Raw genomic sequence first — 13,108 nt, forward strand, 5'->3', positions numbered from 1 at the left:
ACTTGAATGGTGGATTGGCCAGTTCTTTCCGTAAATTCCTTCAGTGTGTCTTCCAATGAATATTTTTAAGGAAGAGGATCATATGATGAAGGATGGAAAACTTGGGTTTCGAACTGCGAATATTCAAGATGGTGCAGTTCATGAAATTATGGAGCTCAATTTCCCATGGCTTGAGCTTGCCACGAGAAATCAGGATAGTTGCTCTAGTCCGGGTTGTAAAAATTTGAATTTGATTCAAACCCAGGGCTGAAGAAAGTGGCGTTCATTTGCTCATATGAAAAATTACAGGACTGTCCCTAGGATGGACAATTACTAGAACTATGATAAGGATTAGAGCAATATGAACATGGTCCATGTGGGTAGAAATTAGGAGTGTAATTGGTTGGAACAGGTGTCCTACCACTAGGCGAAGCATGTTGTACAAAAAAATCATCAAAAGTAAAATCCATGCTTCACTCTCACTCTTAAGCATGCAAATATCCCACATAAAACATAAACCAATTTTATTTTTTTTTTAACTTACATTTAACTTAAAAAGAAAATGCAAGTGGGGCAAACAAAATTCTCTAAGGATCCGGGTTCGTTCCCAAGAAAGTGAGGGGGATCACACGGACCTCTTAAGTCCCAAGACTTTCCTAGCCAAAACTTGTTTAAACACTTGGATAGCGTCATAAGACCACACTAGCAAAAATTATATTTTTTTTACTTTTTTTTTTAAGATAACACACAAAAATAAAAGAAAAAAGAAAACTAACACAAAAGCATAAGACGAAACAAAGATACCAAAAAGGGTTAAAAATAAAATAAAATTAAAACTTACAAAACTTACAAGACTGGACCAAAAATTTCAACTACTGAACTTCCGTAGGTGATGCCCCGTGTGTTGGTGCGCTCGAACTTCAATGTTCTTGAATTTCTTGGCACTGGCTCCAATCACTTGAGCGACTGAGATTTTCAATCGATCAACTTCGGTGATTCAGCACAACTTGGAACAGAAACTGAAAGAGAAAACCAAAAATCCGAAAAAATAATAAATAAATAAATAAATTAAATAAATCAAAAACAAATAAAAAGAGTTGGAAAATAAATATTAAAAAAAATCTAGTAAAAAAATAAAATTAATGTAAACAAAACTTGATTTTTTTTTTTTTTTTTTGACAAATCAACACTTCCCCGGCAACGGTGCCAAAAACTTGTGCAAATTTTACTCGCAAGCACACGAGTCGTATGTAGCATAGCACATGCAAGTAGGAGATCGTATCCACAGGAAAGTGTGTGCAAACAATAAAAATCAATTTCTATATAGATTAATTCTATTTTTACCTAGAGCCACGTTTTAGATTTTTCTAGAGTGAAGAAATAAAAATGAGTAAACAAATACAAAGAAAAACACTAAGGTATCGGAATCCAGCAAACCAAGTCAAACACCATACTCTTGTATTCTATTCATAAATTCGATTCAAAGGAGCTTGATATTCAAGTTCCTGAACAACAAAGCGTGAAACCATTTGATGAGTCCAACTCAAAAACAAATCACAACGATTATTCCTTAGAGTAAAAATCATCCATTGTATCCGTTTGTCAGACAAATCACAATGGATATCTCAATCTCAAAGAAATCAATCGATGTATCCATCGGTTGAAACACAACAAATATCCACTTAAAATAAAATTCTCAATTTAAAGAAATAAATCCATAAATTGAAATAGAACTTGAATATAAAATGATAAAAACATCGAATCTACAAACATCATGACAAGAGTGTAGGTGTTATCATTAATGAGGTTTCATCATCAACCTTAGTTGAGGATTTTAACCTCTCATAACTAAAAACACGGAATAATCTTGAAATGAAAACATAAAGAAATAAAGTAAAATGACAAAGAAAGAAAAAAAAATAATAGAGACTAAATAACTTTAAATAAATGAAAGGAAATACAAAAGAAGTTTAAACTTATAAAAGAAAGAACAAGATGACAGCTAAAACAATGCTCTAAAAAGAAAATGTGTATATACAACTATCAATGAAAAAGAGGTGCCTATCATGGGGTTATTATATAAAAACATTAGGTTAAACCCCATTTTTTCAAAATGGCACCTCTACCCCTCAAAACTCTAATAAGAGAAAAGAATGCTAGAATTTGGAGCCATATTTTCAAAATGGCACCTCTACCCCTCAAAACCCTAATAAGAGAAAAGAATGCTAGGGTTTGGAGTGTCTGCAGCCACCAGGAGCAAGAAAATTCACGTTCTTATATTGAAGGGCACTTATAACATAGATGACGTTCAAATTTGGAACATCGTATTTCCCAATGATTTGTATCATTTTGAATTAGCTTTCCAAAGCTACTAATTTCACGTTAATCTGATACTTGAGCTGAAAGTTATAGAAGAAATACTATGACTTGTGCAGAACCTGAAATTTAATCCAATCCGACTTTGACTCTAATTAGAGAAATTCTGATTTAATCATTTCATTGATTTGGTTAAAAATAAGCATATCATCTAGGTCTTCTCAAAATGTGCTTTCTTTCAATATTTTTCACTTTAAAACTGTCGTTTTCTCTCAATGATCTGCAAAATACCAAAATACAAAAACTAACCAAAAACAATCAAAAAATAACAAAACTAAAGGTTTAACAAATGCAAATTAAAGGGTCCAAATATACAATATTTTACAATCATCACATGACATTAATGATGGCCACAACTTCCCAAAAACATACTTCATCAATGTGGTGCACTCCATCTAGCCCGGTACAATGCTTCTTTTCTTTAGGCCATGTGTCGTAAAACATTCATTTACACAATTTGGTTACACCTTACCCATGCTCATTATTTACTTCCTTAAACTTTCAATAATCATTTAAGTTAGCATGTGAAAATTTCCATAAATGGAAACTTTTCTTCATTTAGGAAAAATCACTAAAATAAAAGCTTTCCTCATTTGACAACTTTTTTATGAATCATTATGATGCAAAGAGTTTTTAAATTATATGATGACATTTAAAAAGGGAACATAAAGTACTGACAAATTATGATAAATGCCATAATAAATATATGTCATTAAAATATTTAAGGTAATAATGAAACATTACTTTGCAGAGTGATTAAACTTTCATTGTAAACCATCATAACATATATAGTACAAAATTGAAAATCCTTGAAATTGAAATGCATTTGGAAGGTGAAAAAAATAAAGATGACTTCTAATTAACTATGTGTGAATGAACAATGTCCAACAAAATATTAAATGCGAAATTTAAAGGAGACAAATATTTTGTTGACGAAGTGGAAACTCAATTAAGAGAAAAACCACTCTGTTGCAGCCAAACTCAGGAAATCCACTATTTAGAAGACAAAGCTAATTACAAAGTAGTAGCAATCACATACCCCTAATGCAGTGGTCGTGCCTTGAACTTTGACGTATAACCCAACACGAACGCCTCCCAACCAGGTCTCCTACCTGAAGGGGTCTTCAATGGAATCATTTACCTTAGGGCTCCTCCCTAAGATAGACTTCGCAACTGATCAAATCACACACTGACAACAGCTACAGAGCTAGCAGATCTTCAATATCTCCCTAAACAACCTCTCTAAGCTATAAAGAATTCAATACCGAATTCTGTAAATAATACATTCCTAGAGGCCTTTATTTTATAGGCTGTAAAGACCAAGAAAATAATAAGGTATTTAGCATTAATGATTTATATTTTATAAATAGATGGGATTAATATTATTTAAATTAAATAAGTCTAGGATAAATAATAGAAATGGAATAATAATGGATCCTAGGGAACAATTAAATAAGTGTATGGATAGGGAATAATTAAATTAAATATGGGATTGAACATTGATTGATAAAAGATAGAAATAGATGGGGTCCCACTGTGATTAATAGTAGTATGGGGTTTTAAATAAAATGAAATCTCCCCACCCACTCACAACTTGCCACATGTCCCTTATCCCTCTTACTTTTCCTTTCCTTTTCTTTCTTCTCCTTTTTTTCTCTTCCCTCTTCGGTGGACAGCAGTCCACGACTTCTTCTTTTCTTCTTTTCTCTTTTATTCCTCTTCCTTCTTCTCTATTCTACTCACCTGAACATAGAGAGAGGGAGATGAGAGAGTGAGATTGAGAGATTGAAAGGGAGATGAGAGAGTGAGATCGAAACAGAGAGAGCCGTGAGATTGAGAGTGAGATCGAGAGAGATGAGGGAGACCCGGTGGACCCGTGAGCCGAACCCAATCCTTCTGGAGGTCCGATCCTCCATGTCCGGCGGCCAAAGTTTAAATCCGGCGGTCTCAGTAGCGGTTTCCGGCAAGCCTGTGACCTATATGTGTGCGAAACCAGTGCAACCCGTGACCCAGTGATCCGAGACCCGTGAAACCCGATCTTCTAGGATCAGTTTTTCGGGGATTTTGGGATGATTTCAGGCGAAGACCTGCTGAACCACGAAGACCCGTAACCCAAAACCCCTCAAACCCGTAACCTGATGACCCGAGCAACCTAGGGAGACCCGTAACCCAAAAGGCCCAGAGACCCGGTCCTCCATGTGCATTTTCCGGCGGTCCAGTGAGGAGATTTTGGTGGATTTTCTAGGAAAATCCTCTAGGTAATTTCTTGTTAATTTGTAGTTGCTATTTTGTTGATTATGTGTTGATTAAAAAGTGGGTTAGTTTTGATGGTGATTAGGTTAAGGTTTTGGTTGAAAGTATGTGGATTTTCTGTCTTAATGATATTGGGGTTTGGGTTTGAGATGAAGACCTAGGGTTTTATTGTGATTTTGGAGAGGATGGCTGAATAAATGTATGTGGATTTATGGAGTATTGTCTGTGTTTTGGCTGTGTGTATTGGTTGTGATAATGGATGGTTTTGATGGTAGTTTAGAGGAGTGTTTTGCTTGGCTTATGTTGGTTGAAATTCTAATGGAGTTGTTGATTTTCTTAGGGCTTGGATGTCGGTGGTTTTGGGATGTTTAAATTAGTGTTGATGGCTATTTGTATTTGGGCCATTTGTAAGTGTAGGTTGGCAGTGTTTATGGAGGTGTTTTTAATGATGTTTAAGGATAAGTGTATTTTAGTTGTTAAATTCTGGTTGGGTTTGATGTTAACCGTATGAAGTTTTAGAGTATTTTGATGGGCTGATTTGGAGTGATTTATGATGTGCGGTGTGTTGTGTTCATCTTGTGGGGTTATTAAGTTAACATGCTAAACAAGATTAGGCTCTATAGTTTAAGTACTCAAGTATTTATGTAGTGAAAGAATAAGAGTTGCGTAGATGACTAGTAATTAGGTGATTAATGTTCTTATCTATGTAAAATAAAATACCTTAGTGTGTTATGAGGTTATGCTTAGCTTTATAAGCCTTCTATACATATATATGTCCAAATACACTTAGTTAGCCTAAGTGGATAAACAAATTATAAGACTTAATGGTTAATAATGATAATAAGGTAATTAGGTATCTAATTCACCTACTAGGTACACAAAGTGTTTTAGTGTATCATCGGTTAGATTTAAGAGTTGTATATGTATATGTATATATGTATATATATATATATATATATATATATATATATATATATATACGCATGCATATGCGTTAAAAATATATTGTTAACTTAGCAAATAAGCAACAGGCTATAAAAAGGGTTAACATAGATGATGAGGTGCAACAATAATAAATAAGCTAGTAAAAAGGGAAAATACATTTTATGTAAATAAACAAGATACAATAGGAACCAAGAACCAATGGTAAACCTAATAATAGCTTAAGGCACCTAGCTAGCTTTAGAAGCGAGTAATGCAACGTGTAAGAACGTGGGTAGTTTATGTGTCATAGAGCATGGGTCCAATAGCATAGTCTAATGCCATAAATGTTTGCAGGCACGTGTCATAATTAGAGACTTCAACGTGATCCCCAATAAAGAGTTCAAGTAACCAGAACACGGAGGAATGTTGGAGTCATGAGTCCAATGCAGCCAAGGTGAGTATTCTACTCACTGAGGGATCTTAGGAATTTAGATATATGAATTGCTATGTTTAGTTTAATTTAATGTTAACTCTATGATGATGTTTCAGTATATGTAATTATGAATTATATTGTGAAAAATAAAATATGTTGATGAATTGACATTGAAGAATGCAAGAGATTTGTGTTGTGAATATGATATATGTTAATGAATTGATATTGAAGATATGCATGAAAATATATGTGAATGAGTTTGTGAGATATTTGGATTGAGAATTGTAATGATAAATGGACGTTGATGAATCTTGGTTGTATATGGTTATGGAATTTTGATAAAGATATTTATTGATGAATGAGTTGTGAAGTGTTGAATTAAGAATTATGTTGAGATGGTTGATATTGATATATGGGAGAATAAAATTGTTAGGTTTTGATTGGCTACATTTTGGTTGACAAAATCACTTGTATGTATAGATGCTTTTATCAAGGATTCCACTATTCAGAGTGATATCAGAAGATTCTGCACTGCTTACAAGTTAGAAGATTTTGGTTCCCTGTCAGCCGTCCGGACGACGTGTCATCCCGTCCGGACGCCCATCTGTCCACCATTCCATCCATCTGGACACCCGACAGACCAAGCATCATCTGTTCGAACGACGTGCTTTCCCGTTCGGACCTTCACTGTTTCGAGAAGCTACTGTTCCAGCTTGAATCCGTCCGGGCGTTTCAGCAGCTCGTCCGGACGCCTCTCAGTGATTGATCAGCTACAGATTCTTTCCAAGTTCAATTTAAGGGAAGATTACTTCAACCGTCCGGACGACGTGGATTCCCGTCTGGACACGCTCTTATATAAGGCAAGAATCGCAATTCAAATATCACCGTCCGAATATCAGTCAGCCTTGGTCCGGACGAGCATTCATCAGTTAAGGAAATTGCCGATTCGACTTCAACCGTCCGGACGCCTGCCTTTCATGGTCCGGACGCGTGCATAGCAGATATGGAAATTGCGTGTTGAAGATCAGCCGTCAGAACGCTCATCCCCCATGGTCCGGACGCGCAAAGCCTTATAAGGAAATTACTTGCAGCGGACGTGCAACCGTCCTGACTACGTTGTCTCACCGTCTGGACGCAGCTCTTAAATAAGAAAGATTTCTCAGCGAAATTTTTGGAAAAATCTGTCACACAGTTATCTGTCTGGATCGCCCATGTCCACCATCCCGACGGCACCCGCATATATCACTGCAGTCGCCCATTCTGTACCTCAGCCTATAAATAGAGGCCCTTGGGCATTGAGAACTGCAAGAATTCGGTATTGAATTCTACAAGTGCTCAGAGAAGTTATTTTGAGAGATCGTTGAGCTGATTAAGTTTCCTCTAAAGCCATTGCAATTATGCTGTTGCTGCAGTACAACTGAAGTCTATCTTAGGGCTTGGCCCTAAGGTAAAGGATTCCATTGAAGACCCCTTCAGGTAGGAGACCTGGTTGGGAGGCGTTCGTGTTGGGTTACACGTTAGAGAACAAGGTACAACCATTGCATCAGGGGTATGTGAGTGTTACTATCTTGTATCTAGTCTTGTCTTCTGAATAGTGGATATCCTGGGTTTGGATGCCCCGGAATGGTTTTTCTCTTAATTGAGTTTCCACTTCGTCAACAAAATATTTGTCTCCTTTCAATTCCGCATTTAATATTTTGTTGCACACTGTTCACACACACTTATATAAATAAGAAGTCCATTTAATTTTTTCAATTGGTATCAGAGCGGGTACACTCTATTTAGGATTTATTTCCTAAGTGTGATCCTCATCTCTTGTGACTTCTTTTTTATTATTATTACACCTTTTATCATGGATTTCTCTCAGTTATCTGAAGAAAATCATGATATTGAGCTCTCTAAAGTTTTTGCAAAATTTGATAAACTTATTTCTCCAAAAGAGCTCAAAAAGTTGAAGCAAGAAAAAGAGTCTTTGATTGTTGTCTGAATCACATGCTTTGATTAACTCTTTGAAATCTGAGAATACCATGCTATTTGACATTATTGATAAACTTGAGGATAAATTAAAAGAATCTGAAGATCTCTTGAAAAAATTCTCTAGTGATAATTTAAAGAGCATGTTTTGTATTCATTCAGATATTCCTAACAAGCCTGGTTTAATTGTTGATGATTTGACTGCTTCTACTTCACATGCTTCTAATTCTGAATTAGATTCCATTATTATTAAGCCTATGATAGTAGACACTGCTTGTTTGGATAATTCTTGCTTGAATAATTGTGTGATGCCCAAGTCCAAGGAATTAGGAACACGAGGTAAGTTTGTTCCTACTTGTCATAATTGTGGGAAAATTGGTCATATTAGGCCAAATTGTTATTTGTTGAAATCCCACAGGCCTTGGATTAAGCAGGATGCTATGAGGAAAAGTGAAGTTGATGATTCTTCCTTATCAAAATATGTCCTTCCACATAGGAGACATATAAAAGGTAAGGGCAATGTTATTTGTAAGAATGCTAACCATAATTTTGCAGAGAATGTCAAGAAGCATTCAAACAAAAGAAGCTTGCCCACCTGTCATCACTACGGCATCATCGGTCACATCCGATCCAAATTGTCCACATCTCCAGAAGTTGAATGTTCAAAGGAAGCTGCCAACAAGAGCTACATTAGGCACTCTACCTCCTACGGCACTTCAGGCTTCATGGCATCAGCAGCAGTTTGTTCCTGCCTATCAGAGTGGCAAATCAAAGAAGAACAATCCAAGGCGCTACAAGAGAAAGCTGCAGAAGCCCAATGGCAGCCATGGCTATGAAGGATTGTTGAGCCTAATACAAGGTATGCTCAGGAGTATTGCCAACATGGACATAACCCGCAAACCATCCCCACGGGTTAAGCAAGTATGGGTCAAGAGTGATGAGACCATTCACCCCATGAGGGGGAATGAACGCACCTAGCAGGAGAAGGTGTTCATGCCTAGGATTCGGTTCCTAATCCTAAGGCATCAGGTTTGATTGCTTACACTTTTTATATTTGTGTGCTTACTATGCAATCTAGGAACCAGTTTGTTGTGCCCCCTATTCTCTTGAGAGAGCATTGCAGGTACTTGTTGGGGAAGACAGAAAAAGCAGGTCGAGCGACTATTTTTCTGTATTGGCATCATCAGGTTTGATCTTGCCTTGCATATGATGTCATTTCCATATTGCATTTTTTTTTAATTTTAAAAATAAAAAAATAAAATAGGGAGAATTTGCAGGATTTTTTTTTCTTTTCTCTTGGCATAACAGATAATTGCATGTATTTTCTCCTGATATCTCAAATCATTGAGTATTAATTTACTTTGCTTCGATATAATTGAGAGTCTCTGACTATAATTTGCCAAGTGTTTTCCTATATATGTAAAAGTAGGATAGCTTCTTTTCTCATGCGATGAAAAATGTGCATTATCCACGACTCCCCTAAAAGGTACATCTCTCCTTCTGTGACTTTGTGTTTCTAGAAATTCTGGATAGGAGAAGAGGTCTTTGATAAGATGGCCAAATTGACCACATGCTAGTTGAACCTAGAACCTAAACACTCTGGCATTCCCTCTAGATTGCAGCACCATAAGATTCAAGCAGTAAATCATATGAATTATGCACTTTAAATTGTATATTCACTGCTTATGTGCTGAATTTGCTATATGCCTTGCCCTCTACGTGCAAGTAAAAAATTTACCTTGTCCTTCATGGTACAAGTAAAACAATTAGGTGCTGCATCTCAGGGGGAGTATATCAAATGAGGGTGGCTAGGCCCTAGTAAGTTATAAGGTTTGACTTTTGGCTAATCTGTCACAGATTTTCTCTCTTGTCTAGAAAATTTGGTTGCTCTTTATCATTTTTGTGATAATCATACCTTGTGGGTTAAGTCTTCACACACACACGCATTGCATGAGTTTAGCTGTCTATTTGAATTTTCTATGTCCAGGAAAATGTTTGTGCTGATTGAACTCTCAACTCTCTTTTATATCTCTGCTTAGTTTTGAGATTCTCCTTGATTGTGTTATCAGTGGATTATACATGCGTGTTCTGAAACTGACTTGAGAAAAATTAAAATTCTGTAAATTTTTCTTCAATCTTTTGTTTTTCAGTGTGAAGCGTCCGGACGGACCTATTCTTACATCCAGACGAGCATAGTCTTGCCATACGTTGTTCTAGCAGTAGCCATCCGGATGGTTAAGTGACTTGTCCGGACAGGTTCTCAACAGGTTTAAGACTTGTGTTCCTTTTTCTGCATATACACATCTTTGCATTTTTATTGATTTCTCATGGCATGTTGTGTGTTTTTCTCGTGGATTTCTCCCGAGATTTTGGCAATCTTTACACATCTCTTCTCATCCCATGATCTTCATTGTGTCTTCAGTTATTCTTTTAAGTCTTTGTGCTTTTAGAATATTGGAATATTTGTTGGGATATTTTCTTGAGATAGTGTGCATGAAAATCCTTCTCTGTCTGTGTGTTGGGCTGATCTTGATATCTTTATGCCTTATGAGTAGCTGCATTGCTTATATTTCTCTTTGGCATCCATTTGACAGCTGTCTTAAATACCACATTATTTTTTTGGAACTAACCGGATCTAATGGTATTTTTGGAGATATTTCTGATTGGTTTTGGTTCAGGAATACGATATCCAATGGCTCCCAGCATAGTGTTTGACAGATGCATCCTTTGGAAAATTAATTTTGTTTAAGGTCATGTGTTCAAAATTTCCAAAGGTCTCAGGATTAAGATGAGCTTTTTCCCCCTAGCTCATGCATAGCCTTCCGTAGCATTCCCTCAAATCTGCATCAGTTAAAGGTTCAGTGGTGAATCTCCTCATTTATCTTGTAGACCAGTTGCTTAGAGGATGTCAATCTGAGGATAACCAGTTTTCGGCTTTGCAAAATCAAGAGATTAAAGGTTGTTCAGTCCATGGTTCCCGGCTTCTTGAGCTAGAAGCCGAAGTAGCGCAAATCCAACTTTTGGTATGGATTTCTCTCTGTTACTTGCATTCAGTGGATCAACAGGATTTGATACTTAGAGGATTTACGTTCCTCTCTTTTGGGCCATTTACAGACTTTTCTCTATTCTCCAATTGTTTTGGATTTTAGAAAGTTTTTGTCTGTGGATAATATTACTCTATTTTCCGGGTCCTTCTGAGACCCTTAGGGGGAGTAATTTTTATTACAGTTGGATGTTTTATTACTCTGTTTTACCCTTTGTCCCTTTGTGACAAAAAGGGGGAGTAATTTTTATTTTTGGACCGGGAATGTATTTCCAAACCGGTCAAGTGATTTTTGTCCCAGAATGGCCAAAGGGGGAGTTTGTTAAGTTTTGATTGGCCACATTCTGGTTGACAAAATCACTTGTATGTATAGATGCTTTTATCAGGGATTCCACTATTCAGAGTAATGTTAGAAGATTCTGCACTGATTACAAGTTAGAAGATTTCGGTTCCCTGTCAGTCGTCCGGACGATGTGTCATCCCGTTCGGACGCCCATCTGTCCACTATTCCATCCCTCCAGACGACGTGCCATACCGTCCGAACGCCCGACAGACCAAGCATCATCTGTCCGGACTACGTGCTTCCTGTCCAGACCTTCACTGTTTCGAGAAGCTACTGTTCCAGCTTGAATCCATCCTGACGCTTCAGCAGCCCATTGATGAGTGCCAAAAAGTGCATATTTGGACCCCTTAATTTACATCAGTTAAACCTTTAGCTTTGTTATTTTCTAATGTTTTGGTGTTTTTGCGTTTTTGCAGGACATTAAGAGAAAAATGGAAATTTTCAAGTGAAAATAGATAAAAAGCTGGAAATTCGGAATTGCTGGGAAGTCGATCGATCGAAAATTTCCCGAAGTCGATCGATCGATCGATCAGAAACCCTAGCTAACTCTATAAATACCATTTTTTTCTCATTTTTAAAAGAGGAGGCCGCTTGGGAGCGCCCTAGGCCCCGTTCTCACTGTAGTTTAGGGTTTTTGGTTTGATTTTGACCTAGAACTTCAATCCTTTGTAAGTTTCTTTCATTTTAATGGATTATTGTTGTTTATTTATGCTTTCTTTAGTTATATGTAGCTGAAATTTCGTCTAGGGGTGAGGATGAAACCTCACCATTGAAGAGAAACTGAGTTTCCTTGCTTGTTTATGCTATTTGAGTTTATGGGGTTTGATTTCTCATTGTTCTACTTCGATTATTGAGATTATTGTTGGATATCTCTTGTGATTTCCGGATACAAGTGATGATTTGATATAGTTTCATTAAATTGATGGCTTGGGTTTTCATTTATCAAAATGTTGGATATTCGTTGTGTTTCATTCCATGGATACATTTGATGATTTAGTCAAAACTAGATATCTTTTGTGATTTGTGCAAGTATGGATTCATCGAAGGATTTAAACAACTTTTGAAGCAAAGTAGAGCATACCTAAGTTTTGCATGTGAAAACTTCAAATATGTGTGATGAGCATGAGAATAGGTTGCTATTATTTGGTGAGTGTGGATTCCAAAACCCTAGACCCCTTTATTTTCATTAATTTTGTCTATGTTTTCTTTTGTTAAAAATCCTTAAATTTGGAACTAGGTTAAAATAGGATTAGTTTAAATAGAGATTAATTTTCGCAACACAATTCCCTATGGGATCGACCTCGAACTTGCAAAACGCTATATTGCAAACGATTCGTGCACTTGCGAGTATTATAATTTGCACAACACCCGTCCGAACGCCTCTCAGTGATCGATCAGCTTCAAATTCTTTCTAAGTTCAATTTAAGGGAAGATTGCTTCAAACGTTCGGACGACGTGGATTCCCGTCCGGACGCGCTCTTATATAAGGCAAGAATCGCAATTCAAATATCACCGTCCGAATATCAGTCAGCCTTGGTCCGGACGCGCGTTCATCAATTAAGGAAATTGCCGATTCGACTTCAATCGTCTGGACGCCTGCCTTTCATGGTCCGGACGCGCGCATAGCAGATATGGAAATTGCGTGTTGAAGATCAGCCGTCCGGACGCTCATCCCCCATGGTCCGAACGCGCTAAGCCTTATAAGGAAATTACTTGCAGCGAACGTGCAACCTCCTGACAACGTTGTCTCACCGTCCGGACGCGACTCTTAAACAGGAAATAT

Source organism: Alnus glutinosa, chromosome 2 (assembly GCF_958979055.1).
Source record: "Alnus glutinosa chromosome 2, dhAlnGlut1.1, whole genome shotgun sequence".
NCBI classification, from domain to species: Eukaryota; Viridiplantae; Streptophyta; class Magnoliopsida; order Fagales; family Betulaceae; genus Alnus; species Alnus glutinosa.